Raw genomic sequence first — 12,976 nt, forward strand, 5'->3', positions numbered from 1 at the left:
ATGCAAACAACCTTCTTGACCCTACTGAAAGAGTCCCTCCATTAAAATGTTAAAATTCAGAACCAAATGTTAAGGCTTCTTCTAAAGAACAGCCTTCCTTCCTCCCAAAAGGAGAAATGGCTGTTAACTGGCATGCAGAATCCTCCTCTCACCCACCTCCTGTTTCATGATCAATTAATATACATTATTTTCTTTTACAAGGAAACAGCTTTAGAAGAGAAAGATGCTTATGGTCTCATACCTGTGTCACACTGCAGGGAGAGAAGGGGCACAGAATAGCAACTAATAGAGGCATCCGATTATTCTCCTTACTTCAGGTTTTCTATAAGAGAGAAAGAAGTATAATTAGCACGTCCATCTCCAGTTACATCTTAAAAGATAGTGAAAGTACTTTCGTGATCTCCAGAGGGTTCACTCTATGTTCACAGTCTGTGACACTGATGATAGAATTCATAACATTCAAATTTATATTTTAAGTCCAGAGTCCAGCAAAAGAGAACAGAAGTTCACTATAATCATGTTGGATATACAGCACTGAAGCTGTAAAAGATAAAAAATACTCTGAAGAACTATGAAGCTAATCCTAAAGCTGTCAGATGGGTCAGGATGAGACACAGTTCTCTTCATTCAAACTGATACCAAGTGACAACTAGTGCATAGCTTCTACATTCAGAAGTGGCCAAAGGGACTGTCTATTCAGACAACTTGCTTATTGCAGAACAGACAATTCTTCCAAGTTTAATGTTTTCAAATATTGTTGCTGGTGTTTCTCTTTTGTTACAGTTGTTTTCATTTCCTGATCTTTTCTGCTTCCGATATACAGGAGGCCTGGAACTAAACATTTTGAACAAAAGTGTAATATAAAAAAAAATATTCAACATTGGGCACAAGATGCTTTGCCATTGTAGGAAAGGGTCTTTTCACATAATAGTTGCTGAGGACACTCTCAAGAATTTAAGGCTAAGATTTTGATCAAAAATGAAACATTCAAAAATTGATTTACTTTCGCTCTATGCTGTGAAAAGGAACTTGAAATATTTAACCCATGGGGACAACTCTTGATTTGAGTTGGCTGTGGCTTGAACTTGAAGATAGTAAACAATGAAAGAAACTCTCTCCTGTGATGAAAATAAGACTTTACATTGCATATTCAAGTAAATTAATCTGTGTTCTAGGAATGACTCGAAGAAAAATAAAATCAATCACATTTATAAGCATCTCATGACCTTTACCTATTTCCCTGGAAGAGAAATAAAATGAAGACAACAGTACCTCAGTTTCCATACTGTTGTCTAGGTGCTTGATTGGAAACTGACTGGGAAATGATACAGACAGCTAGATAATAAGAAAACCCATTTATCACTGTGACAGGTGCTTGGTTTTATACAAGCTTAAATAACCAGTGATGGAGTAGGGTTGTCTTTCTCTCATCTCAACCTCATAACCAATGTTTAGACTCAACTAAAGTTTCCACTTCATAGTAATCAAGTTACACAGATTCAAATTGTTATTCATGAATTCAAGGAGGTTAAAGCTTGAGATTCATTAATCCAGTGTCGTCAGCAACAGCAAGCAGGTCCATGGCCAAGAACAGTGTGGTAATTGGTAAACCTGAAAGCTGGCTGGCTAATGGCTGTTTATTAGCCTCTAATATGTCCTGTGTTACAAGATTTGACACTAGATATTCCTACTGAGCCACAACATCCTGGCTGTTCACCTTTCTTGTATATCAGTGGTCATGTGCCAGAGCTTAACTGTGCTACGGAGGAAAAGGAATACAGCTCACCACTCCTTATACATATACTGCCATGCAATGTAGTCTTCCCCATTTAAACACTATGAGACTTAAGGAGCACTACAGCCCTGAAACACAGGGGCATTACTTACCAACAAGAATGTATCGGGCAGTGTCAGTCCTCTCATTTCCCTGTGTTGAGTAACCACAACGTATTCTGACCTATAACAGAATTAGGTGTTTATTCATTTTTTTAAGGAAACTCTACCCATTTAACTGGCAGGAGAAAAAATATTTATAATTTTTCTGAAACTTATACTTTCCCAATTAAATAAAATTACAGTTTATATAGAAACATGTAGCTTTGTCCATCTATTGCTGATTTTCTTTTGAAGCAATAATTCCAGAAAGAATGAATCTGTAGCAGAAATACCCCTTTTCACATCTCTCTTTGTCTGCTTATGTGAAAGTCTACAAGTCATTCACAGCATAACACTGAGTTACGGAGAAAGGCATGTGTAAGCCTAGGCAGGATTCAGCTGAGTCATGAGCTCCATTGCAGGCTATCAGAGCCCTGCCAACAGTTGCCACCTTGAATAATTCCTTCCATTAATATAGCTCTGTGCTTATCTTTGCTTACATAGGCAGGTTTCTCATCACTCAGGATATCCTATCGAAACTCTAAAAGTGAATGTTTCTCTTCTGATTTCCAGCCTCAAATTATTTATGCATACTTTGTTCTTTGCCCACTGTGCCCTTTATCGCGTATCCTCCTTGCAGGTTTTCTGTCCTAAGGAATTTACAGAGAGCAATCATAGTCTCAAGCTTATTATGTGAAAAAATACAAAAGTCTTATATTCTTCTATATGAGAAGCTTTCCAGTTCAGCTGTTCTCTGCTCGCTTCAGTTTGAATTAGTTCTTTAGAACAGGTGAATAGAAAAATATAGAAAGAATAACAACAACAACAAAAATAATCAAAAAGTCATCAAAAATACATACCAATATTTAAAATGTAACTCAAACCTATCAGAAACACCCTTGTATTTATATTTTAAGTATATTCTGGATTCTTGCCTAGTTTCTCAAAAGGCTGCACACATATCAAGCCAGAACCCACAACATTTCAAAGCTTTTAGGAAAGCAAAAATGAAGTAAACCCAGGCAGTTCCAATTCATTTGCCTTTCATTTGGAACAAAGGTTGTTCAGATGCAAACTCAAGGCACAACTCTGTGAGTTCACATACTGAGGCAGCATTAATTGAAGGTCTTTCAAAGAAACTCTGTAGTGTTAAAACTTACACAAAGCTCAAAAGCCTAACTATGAGAAAATTAATTTTTATGTATACTATGAGCCCAAGTGCTCTTTATGAAGTGTATGTTACAAAGATATTGCGCACATAAATTAACATTTCAAAAACATGATCATATCTTGGAAATATGAACTAAGACTGAGGCTAAGAAAAGACACTGAAATCTTATTGAGAGGGGGTGATTTTGCTCTTAAATTGCATACCAGAAGTAGAACAACAACAATAAAATAAACAATCCAGGCTTGATAGGTTTCATATTGTGATGCAGTGTCATGCATGTTAACCACCATAATGAAACTTACCCCAAATTATTCACGTGCTGCATAATCAGCTTTGTAAAGTGATGCATTTCATTTTTGGGCAATAACACAATGTTCAAATCAGTGATAATTAAAGCAAAAACTGTGTCTTTGTACTATTTTCTTCGTACTAATTTTCTCCTATGTAAATAAAGGTTTTAATAGAATGTAAAGATAAACCTTGAAGTAGTATGAAAATCCTTCTTTTTCTCTCAGTGAGCAATGAACGCAGTGTTAGACAATGGAAGAGTGCTAGACAATTACAAAAAGCTGCCACACATGATGGGTTAAACTTCCCACTCACAATGGGTTGTTGAGACCTTCCAAAATTATCACAGCAGCCTCTATTCATCCATGCACACTGGTAGTACAGAATGAAAGTGGCACAGTTGCTTTCATTATTAGTGTCATTAAATTATCTGTAACATTATTAGCGGCAAGACTGCAAATACAGAAGGCAAGCTGCTAATGCAATCAGCATCAGACAAATGCTGAAAAATTGTCAATAATCTGCAATCTGCATAAAAACAGATACTTATTAAAATCAGAGCTCAAATGTAAAGGCAGAAGTTTTTCAGGAGAAAGCACAATAAATTGTAGAAAACTTGGAAAAGGAAAGGCATTTTTCAAAGGTATTTTCTGCAGTGTGTGACCGTAATTAATGAGAATAATCAGTATTATTGTTGCCATTCACACTGCTATTATTTCAGATAGCCACAATCAAGTACCAAAATCCTGCTGAGGCAAACCATTTACCCAAACGTAAAACACTCTGTTTGCCCCAAACAGATGAGGAGCTAAATTCAGTGGGACAAACGCTTAAGTGGTTTGTCAAACGGAAACAGACTGCAACATACGTCTAAGGTTGGTATGTACTAAACAGTCTTTCTCTTACTGAGCATTATTTACATAGGTCACTCCAAAAGTAATGTTTCCTATTTATTTCCGTGGAAACTATAACAGATGCAAAGAGCACAACTACACTATTTCATAGAGCAAATTCACAGCTACAAACCCTATTTTTCAATCCATTCGCCATCATTACCTATGTCTTTTCACCAGCAGTGAGCAAGAAACCAGCATGCTGTGCTCATAAAAATCTGTACCAACAGAGGTAACCCACTCTCAGTGTCGTCACCACTGAAATGCACCAGCCACCACCTCACTGTACTCATATCCACTGTTTAGTCTCCATCTGCACCTCTGCTCCACAGCAACAAAACTTAAGGAAATATTGGTGGGAAAATTCAACTTCTGCTGACATACCACCAATATCCTACCCTGACATCGTGAGACAACATAATAAAATAAGAGGCATTACTCTTGGATCAGATCAGAATAAGATAAGTAGCAAGGCTGCAGGCACGACTGGTTCAGTCAAATTGTTTAAACCAAATGTTCACAAAAATAAAGTCACTGACTACTGGTTTTTAACCCATTAACTCTTCCTGATCATAAGAAAGGACAGAAAGCTTCAGTTTTCAACAAAATTTCACCATGTCTGATAGCTTAATGTGTACTTCTGAAGACTAAACTTGAACTACGGCAAATCTGAAGCAAAAGAAAACATAACGTAACATTTTAATTGTAGGAATGCAACAACAAGCTCCATGCATTCTGCCAACGCTTGGTTACTCCACAATTTATTTTGCATGAACTGTGATGCTTGTTTTCTACTACTGCCAGACAACGAAGTCACCATATGCCAAGATCCATGAAGGTGTTCAGACCATTCATCTCTGTGCAGAAGACCTGAATAACTCTACTCCTTTTGCCATCCTTTTCCCTTCCTGGTATAAACTGCTGCAACCTCCATGTATTTTCACTATTTATAAATCAGTGGTTTAAATTACAGTATAAGTTTCATCTCGGCCATTTAGGATAAATGCTTAAATAGTTCATGTATGTAAATATTCCGTTGTCTTCATCAGGAGAAACGTTAGGGTCTTTAAGGATGTAATGGCTGTTTGTTAACTGCAGTCAGGGGTGGGTTAATTTTAATGAGGAATTCTCAAGCACCGGAGGTCTCTGCAATTTTCTGTAGTACTTGTTTCTCAGGGGAACTGATTCTGAACTAAACTTCAAAAAATTCATCATAAAAATATTACCATAAAACCGGATAAGGCACACAAATCCCTCTTCAAGAAAATAAATAAAACATCAGGTTTTATCGCTCTTCTCTAATTAACACAGCAACCTTTCTACTCCTTCCACGAGCCTCCAGGGCAAGTGATGTCAGACAGTGACATGATGCAAACACCCCAGTGAAAACAGGAAGCAGCTGGTGTGTTCGAAGAGGGAGTTATTGCCTAGCAAGGTACACTGCTCTGGAACTAATCTCACACCTTTTGCAAATAAATAAATTGCACACGTCGACAGTTAAGTCAGCTTTAGAGAAATTACAGCACAGATAGTGTGCAAATTTTATAGAGTCACCACACATTTTGATTTTTTCCCATTTGCTGAAATGGAAAAGGTATACAGCAACATCAAGAGAAACAAAGAGGACTGGGTAGTCACGGGCAGAAAAATCCTCCATCAGTAAATGATGCATTCATGACAGAGGAAGACACCCACATCTGACATTCTGATAATAGGCTTGTAAAGGCGAGAAAGAATTACAGTCTCTTATCTCCCACTCTGGCAAGTCCACATCTGTGTGTAGTTGAAGAAATATTTGTTATGATAACCATGTGGATGACTGTATCACCTGCATTATGGGGAAGTTTACACTGTGATCAAAATAATCTCTTTGGGTCTTAAAATCTGTCATTACTTAGTCTACATTTTAATGTGATAGAGAATAACCAATACTCCGAACTGTCTGGATAAATATGGATTTTTTCCATCCACTTTATAACTAAATAGCTGAAGTCTATCTCCAGACTTCTCTCCTAGAACAAGTTAGACAGTCTAAATTTTGTTCATATGGAATGAAACCTACAGAGGACAGCAATATGACAAGTGATCCTCCATACATTTTGACAGCAGAAAAGCTTTGGTGATTGCTTCTTCAGCTGGGCCTAAGTAGTAGGAATCTGATCCAAAGATTAATGCAAGTCAACCACCAATAAGCCCAGTCCCTATGTATCATATCCATATGTCTCTTAAATACCTCCAGCGATGGGGATTCTACCACTTCCGCTGACAGCCTGTTCCAAGGCCTAACTACCCATTCCATGAAGCTATTCTTTCTGACATCCAATCCAATCTAGGAGTATAATGTATTGAACAAGGCTGTTCACAGATCAAATTACTGAACACAGTGGTCCTTCTCTGCTTGGTTAGCATTTAGCCAACAGACCAGCAGCCACAGGGCAAAGTTAACATGAGGGCAGAATTAATGAACACTGTCTAATTCAACATACCCCTTCTGACATGTTCTGAGAGGCCCAGAGGAAGCACGCAGTGAGAACGGACCGAGACAAGATCTTATTTTGTAGGAAGATCCTGCCATTTGGTCTGCCATATTTAGCTCTGATGAAGAATGCAAAACAACTGCTCCTTATTAGTTTGTGGCCTTGTTAGTTTTGGAGCCATTACAAGAGGCAGGGGGTTATATTAATAGACAGCAGATAATGACAATGGTAAGAAAAAGATGTCTTTTCTGGATATTATAAAGAGTAAAGCACAACTTCCTGTGCAAACAGCTAATGCACAAATGGTGGGGGGGCAACATTTTCCCAGAGTTAGCACCTTTCATCAGAGGTCACAGAAGTTTTTTGCCTTTATGAAAGAAATCCAAAGGTAAAAGGTAACAATACCCCAAAGCATGGTTGGATGAGGGGAACGAATACTACAGTATCTGGGGGAATCTTTAGGATGTGCAATACACAATACTAAACTCCGCCACACTTTTGTGCTGCAAAGGGCTTGAAGGCACATGCCAGACACCACTGATCCTATCTGGAATTCTGCAAAAATCTGTAACAGTGTCACCAATCTTACACAACAAACAGCCAATACGTTGGAGCACACATGACAGGAAAGAACAAAAGAAAGGCAACCTACAGTGTTAATAATTGATGGTTGATTGGTGAATCCAACCTAAAATGCAGTGCGCTAACGTCTTTGTAGATGACATGTAAGACATTTTATCCTATTACAATAGCAATCCCAGAGAGTTTCAATTCATCCGTTTACCGTCACGCAGTAACCTAGTACAGCATCTTGGTAAATGTTTAATTTAAGAGATAGTACTTAAAAGTATGGTATGATTTGTTTTACAGATTAAAGAAACTTGACTCAAAATCAAACCTGACACAGGAGCTGTGCTTTCCTTCAGTTTCATCAGAACTGTCAGAGTCTGCATGTAAGGGTGATTTTCAGGAAAAACAACAGCAGTAGCAAGCAGCAAGTCCTGTTAGCATTCTGACTTTGATAGACTATTTAAGGAGCATATGTTCCTAATTGTCAAAATGTTCATTTAAAATGACCTGAAGTAGCTAATGTGAATTTAGCTCCACAGCGCAGACGGTAAAAGTGTGAATACTTGTGTTTTCTTCAAAGAAAGCAGTTCTGAAACAGATTGCATGTGACACTGGAACTTAATTCACATCCAAAGGGCTCTACTTCGCCGAAAGATAGAACATCATACATGTAACATCAGCTCCTTGTCACCCTGCCACAGTACAGATTCCTGTCTGAACTGATGAAGAATTAACAAGCCAATTATACTATCAGCTTAATAAACAGTTGTGAATGTTCCAGAGCAAGAAAAAGAACAGCCAGAAGACTCTGGTCATTTGAGAACTGTGAAATGTCCTTTCAGTGCTAAAAACAAAAGAGATGGGAGTTTTTTTCTTATTCAAGCTTTTACTGCAGTATCAGTAACGTTTAGTCTGTCACATATTTGTACGAAATTTAGCAGTCTCTGTGTGCATAAGACGTTTATCTGAGGATTCAAGAAAGCTATTATAAATTTACTATTAACAGCAGTATTTGCAGTGTACATTTCTTACAATCTGGATAGTTTTCTTTGAAGAGTGATCCACAAATGGATTGATAAATGAAAAAAAAACAAACCCCAAAAGGAAAAAAAGTATTAAAAAAAAGGGGGGGGGGGGGGGAAGCAGCACATTTCTACTACAAATGACCTTGCGTGGCCAAGATGTTGATACTACAGTTAGCAACCTACCATTTTCTTAATGTCAATCAGAGCAAAAAGAAATAAGAAAGAAAACTAAGTTTTAAATATGAAGACCAAGCTATTCACCAAGAAAAAAGGAAAGCAGTGCACATTTTTTCCTCCCTTCTTATTCTAAAAAGTAGGAAGAAGCATCCTTGATTTACTTATTTATTTTAAATTAAAGAAGAATTTTGAACATCCAGCTAAGACTACTTTGTCAACTGCACAACTGCACCACAACTCTGGAGAAACGAGTGAAAACAAGAAGTTATTACAAATTAGATTTACTATGCATTTATGCCCAGGAACTTTTACTTAAAGAAGAGTTTCAGGGAGGATCCAACAGCATCAGAAAACTGCAGCATCATTGCAAATACAACAAAGAACATCCCAGCATAAAACAACAATAACAGAAAATAAGAGATCAATAGGTTTTTAGGACAATGATAGAAGAGCCAATGAGATAATCTGGACAGAATAATATAAGATACATCAAAATAGCCTTCTTGATGCACGTCTAGGTGCCAATACCGTCATTTAGGGTATGTCTAAGCACTTTGATTCTGATCAATATGCTCTGCTTGCTGTAAAAGAGATTAAACCCCAGTGATATATGACTACTTTTTATACATGTTCAATAAAACTGCTGATCCACAGTTTTCAGTCAGTATTTCCAAGGACGTGATAGAGGTCCGCACTTAATCATTCGTCAGCCTCAGAAAGACCAAAAAAGAGAGTCAATAAATACTTGTAAATAAACACTGGAGGCTGGGCTATAGTTACCTTTAACATCCTACTGGAAGAACAGATTGTCCACACCTCATACTGGGATGACGGATAGAAATGTGTAGGCCCTCCAGAATCACAGAATCACAGAATTATAGGGGTTGGAAGGGACCTCTAGAGATCATCGAGTCCAACCCCCCTGCCAAAGCAGGCTCCCTACACCACGTCGCACAGGTAGGCGTCCAGGCGTGTCTTGAATATCTCCAGAGAAGGAGACTCCACCACCTCCCTGGGCAGCCTGTTCCAGTGCTCCGTCACCCTCACCGTAAAGAAGTTCTTGCGCACATTCGTGCGGAACTTCCTATGCTGGAGTTTCAGCCCGTTGCCCCTAGTCCTGTCCCCACGCACTACTGAAAAGAGACCAGCCTCGCCACTATAGCTCCCACACCCCAGGTATTTATAAACCTGGATCAAGTCCCCTCTCAGCCTTCTTTTCTCAAGGCTAAACAGACCCAGTTCCCTAAGTCTCTCCTCGTAGGGGAGATGGTCCAGGCCCTTCACCATCTTTGTGGCCCTCCGCTGGACTCTTTCCAAGAGATCCCTGTCTTTTTTGTACTGGGGAGCCCAGAACTGGACACAGTATTCCAGATGAGGCCTCACCAGGGCAGAGAAGAGGGGGAGGATCACCTCCCTTGACCTGCTGGCTACGCTCTTTTTAATGCACCCCAGAATGCCATTGGCCTTTTTGGCTACAAGGGCACACTGCTGGCTCATGGCCAACCTGTCGTCCACCAGGACGCCCAGGTCCCTCTCAGCAGAAAATGACTCCAAATGACTGCATATAAATCAAGCAATGGAGACTCTATGAATGCAGACATTCATAGCATTAGGAGCAGGGTCCAGCTGCAAAAGAAAAACAAAACATAGTTAAAATTCTGTAACAAGGAATGGATTCTGTGCATCTGGCAGCTGCATGTTGCAACCAACAAAGTGTTCTAGTCTCCAATTTCTATAATCACAGAATCAGAATGGTTGGAAAGTCCAAACATCAACCCATACCTGGGACTGCTCTAGACCATGTCAACTCAGTGCCACATCTACTGTTTTCCTGAACATTTCCAGAAGCAGTGACTCCATCACTTCCCTCAGCAGCCTTCTCCAATAACTCACCACTCTTTCTGAGAATAAACCCACCTCACCATAACCTCTTTTCAGGCAGTTGTAAAGAGCAATAAGTTCTCTCAAGTCTCCTCCGGAATAAACAATCCCAGTTCCCTCAGCTGCTCCCCACAAGACCTGTTCTCCAGACCCTTCACAGCTTTGCTGCCCTTTGGACTAACTCTGTAATCTCACACAATAGATCTGCCATAATATAAGCACCAAACAAGACTACGAAGTCTTAAAATACAAGGTGTTGTTTCTTTAACTGGAGAAGTACGCATCAAGTGATTGCTTGCTATATTCACTTGTACTTCTCATTGCTCATCACAGCGGTTTCTGAGGTTCTTCACTCAATGCAAATCAAATACATTTGTGAACTCCTTAGGCTATTCATGCACACATAACCAAACAAAACCCTGCTGCTATCACACAGAACAACAAGCATTTTTATAAGCTTCACATTCCTGACAATATCTGGTGGAACAAGCATGCCTTATATAAAATCAAAGCGGAGCTACTGTATGTGTTGTTATTTAAATATTTATCAAGAACTGTGTGTGCATCTGGTGTGGTAGAAAACATAAAAGTACACGAGGTCCTTGCCACAGGGAATGTACGCTCTCACTATATGCAGTGGTGTGCGACTGTGGATAGTAATTGTTTTGCTCACTAACTCTTTAATGCTTTATCTGACACTCAGATTCTGAATGCATTGAGCCCTCCAGTGTTCACAGTGCTTGAGAAGCTCTAGATAAACTCATAGAGAACTCTCCTTTTCACATTAGCTTTTTCTTTTTTTCCTTTATGCACTGAAACCTAGGGCTGGTATGATACAGTAAGTAAAGCTAGCAGCTATAGTAAACTGGAATATCAGTGTTAGCCTTTTAATGGGCTCAAATTGTCCTTTCCATGGATGAATTAGCCTCACATTTATAGTAAAAGTCACAGGAGACTCTGTGGGGCATCACGCTGTGCCTCTGTTGTTTGGGCTTTAGCCATGCCATGTGAGTGCACCTTCTCCAGCTGGGCAGAGCCTGGGTGCAGCAGGGTTCAGCAACCTGCACACATGCAATACAGGCATGTGATCTGAAAGCAGCAATGGACCGAATCAGATCAAAACCCTGAATCCTTCCTTTTTCCTCCCCCCCCCCCCCTTCAACTACACTGTTGGGTAATGTACACAAACCTGGGAATTCTGCCTTTTATGTACTACTGATGCAGGCTGCAACCACAGTAAAGGCTTACGCCCGAGTGGCAGCAGATAACACACCTAATGCATGTAACCTTTAAATAAGCAGCCTCAGTTTAACCACTTCTTATCTCTGAGATTTCCCAGTGGCAACCTTATATTGAAAGCAAAGTGTTATCAGCACTTAGAGAGACCATACCAATGCATCACATCTTTGCCAGGATCACAGGAGCCTGAAAAATCTGAAGACAATAGTACCATCATTTCTGTTTCACCTCAAAACTGTTGTGTTTTTGAGTGCTCTTTCCCTTAGGATGTAGTGCAGAAATGGGGGTGGGATATTTTTGGTGCTGTCACAGTGTGATTAAAGACAACTAAAGGAGGTCTTTGCAAAGGCCTGTCTCACCTAGTAATCCTGTTTGGATTGTAGCTGGTGATAGTTACTGGTACTGATAGGTATAATTACACAATGGGTTCACTCTGTAGAACAAACAATGACAAAAACTAACAACCACATATCTAATTTCCAGGGACAGGAAACAAAAAATAGAATGAAATGGAAGCATGTTTCAGAGGAAGTTTATAGAAGGCAAAGATTTCAAGGTCAGTCACAACAGCGCTTTCTGTAATGAAATGGACTTAAAAATTCAATTCTAAAATTAGAACATATTTTACACTGGAATTTGGCTTCCAGTAGAGCTGAAAGGATCATCCTGCAGGGTCGGTATTTCTGTCTCCCATGCCCACAGCCCATAAAGGAGATAACTACGGTGTTTTGAAATTCTCATGTTATTACTGTGCTTAAGTCACACATTTTATTTTCATTTGGTTGCTTGGTTGGTGATAGATCCTACCTTCACTCACATTCAGAATACCCTCCTAAGGAATTTTTTAGTGCCTTTAGTGACAGGTCCCAAAACACTCTGAGTTGTACAGAATTTATTATACTAAGCACAAACAGCAATTTTGGCAGCATCTGTCACAGGAGTACAAGTGATATCTTGTTATGAAAAAATATGCGGAGAGAAGAAAGCAAGAAGTTTTGGTGCAGTGCCTCCCGAGGGAAATGGTCTGCCTGACCATATTTTTGCTCATTTGTCTATGGCGATTCTTAGCTGTTAAGCTGCCATTTTCAAGAAATCTGAAGTGAGAGCATGTCACTGCTGGGCGGAATTCCCAGTAGGTATAAATCAGATTCCAGCTTCTGAAATGTCAAATGAAGAAACAGATCTTCCTTTCTCAGAGCCCCAACTCCCACAAGCAGGTGCTTTTAGCCAAATCAACCAAATTAATTAAAAACACGTTTCTTTTTTATTTTTTGATTATAAAGGAAAACTTGCCTGTGATTTGAACATGAGGTTGCAGCAGAGACAGATACGTTGTACTATAGTAAAGTTTAATCTTCACATTGACTGATAGCTTATATG

General features: G+C 39.2%; 1 long non-coding RNA gene across 1 annotated transcript; it reads right to left on the bottom strand.

Annotated features, from left to right (window-relative positions):
* Nucleotides 1–274: 274 nt before the first annotated feature.
* LOC140254523 (uncharacterized) lies at nucleotides 275–9,332 on the bottom strand. Its single transcript, XR_011904248.1, has 3 exons — nucleotides 9,257–9,332; nucleotides 1,888–1,957; nucleotides 275–322 (listed from the first exon to the last, which is right to left on the bottom strand). It is a non-coding gene; the product is annotated as an uncharacterized lncRNA (long non-coding RNA).
* Between the last annotated feature and the right edge of the window lie 3,644 nt (nucleotides 9,333–12,976).

This window comes from Excalfactoria chinensis, chromosome 7 (genome assembly GCF_039878825.1).
Source record: "Excalfactoria chinensis isolate bCotChi1 chromosome 7, bCotChi1.hap2, whole genome shotgun sequence".
NCBI lineage: Eukaryota > Metazoa > Chordata > Aves > Galliformes > Phasianidae > Excalfactoria > Excalfactoria chinensis.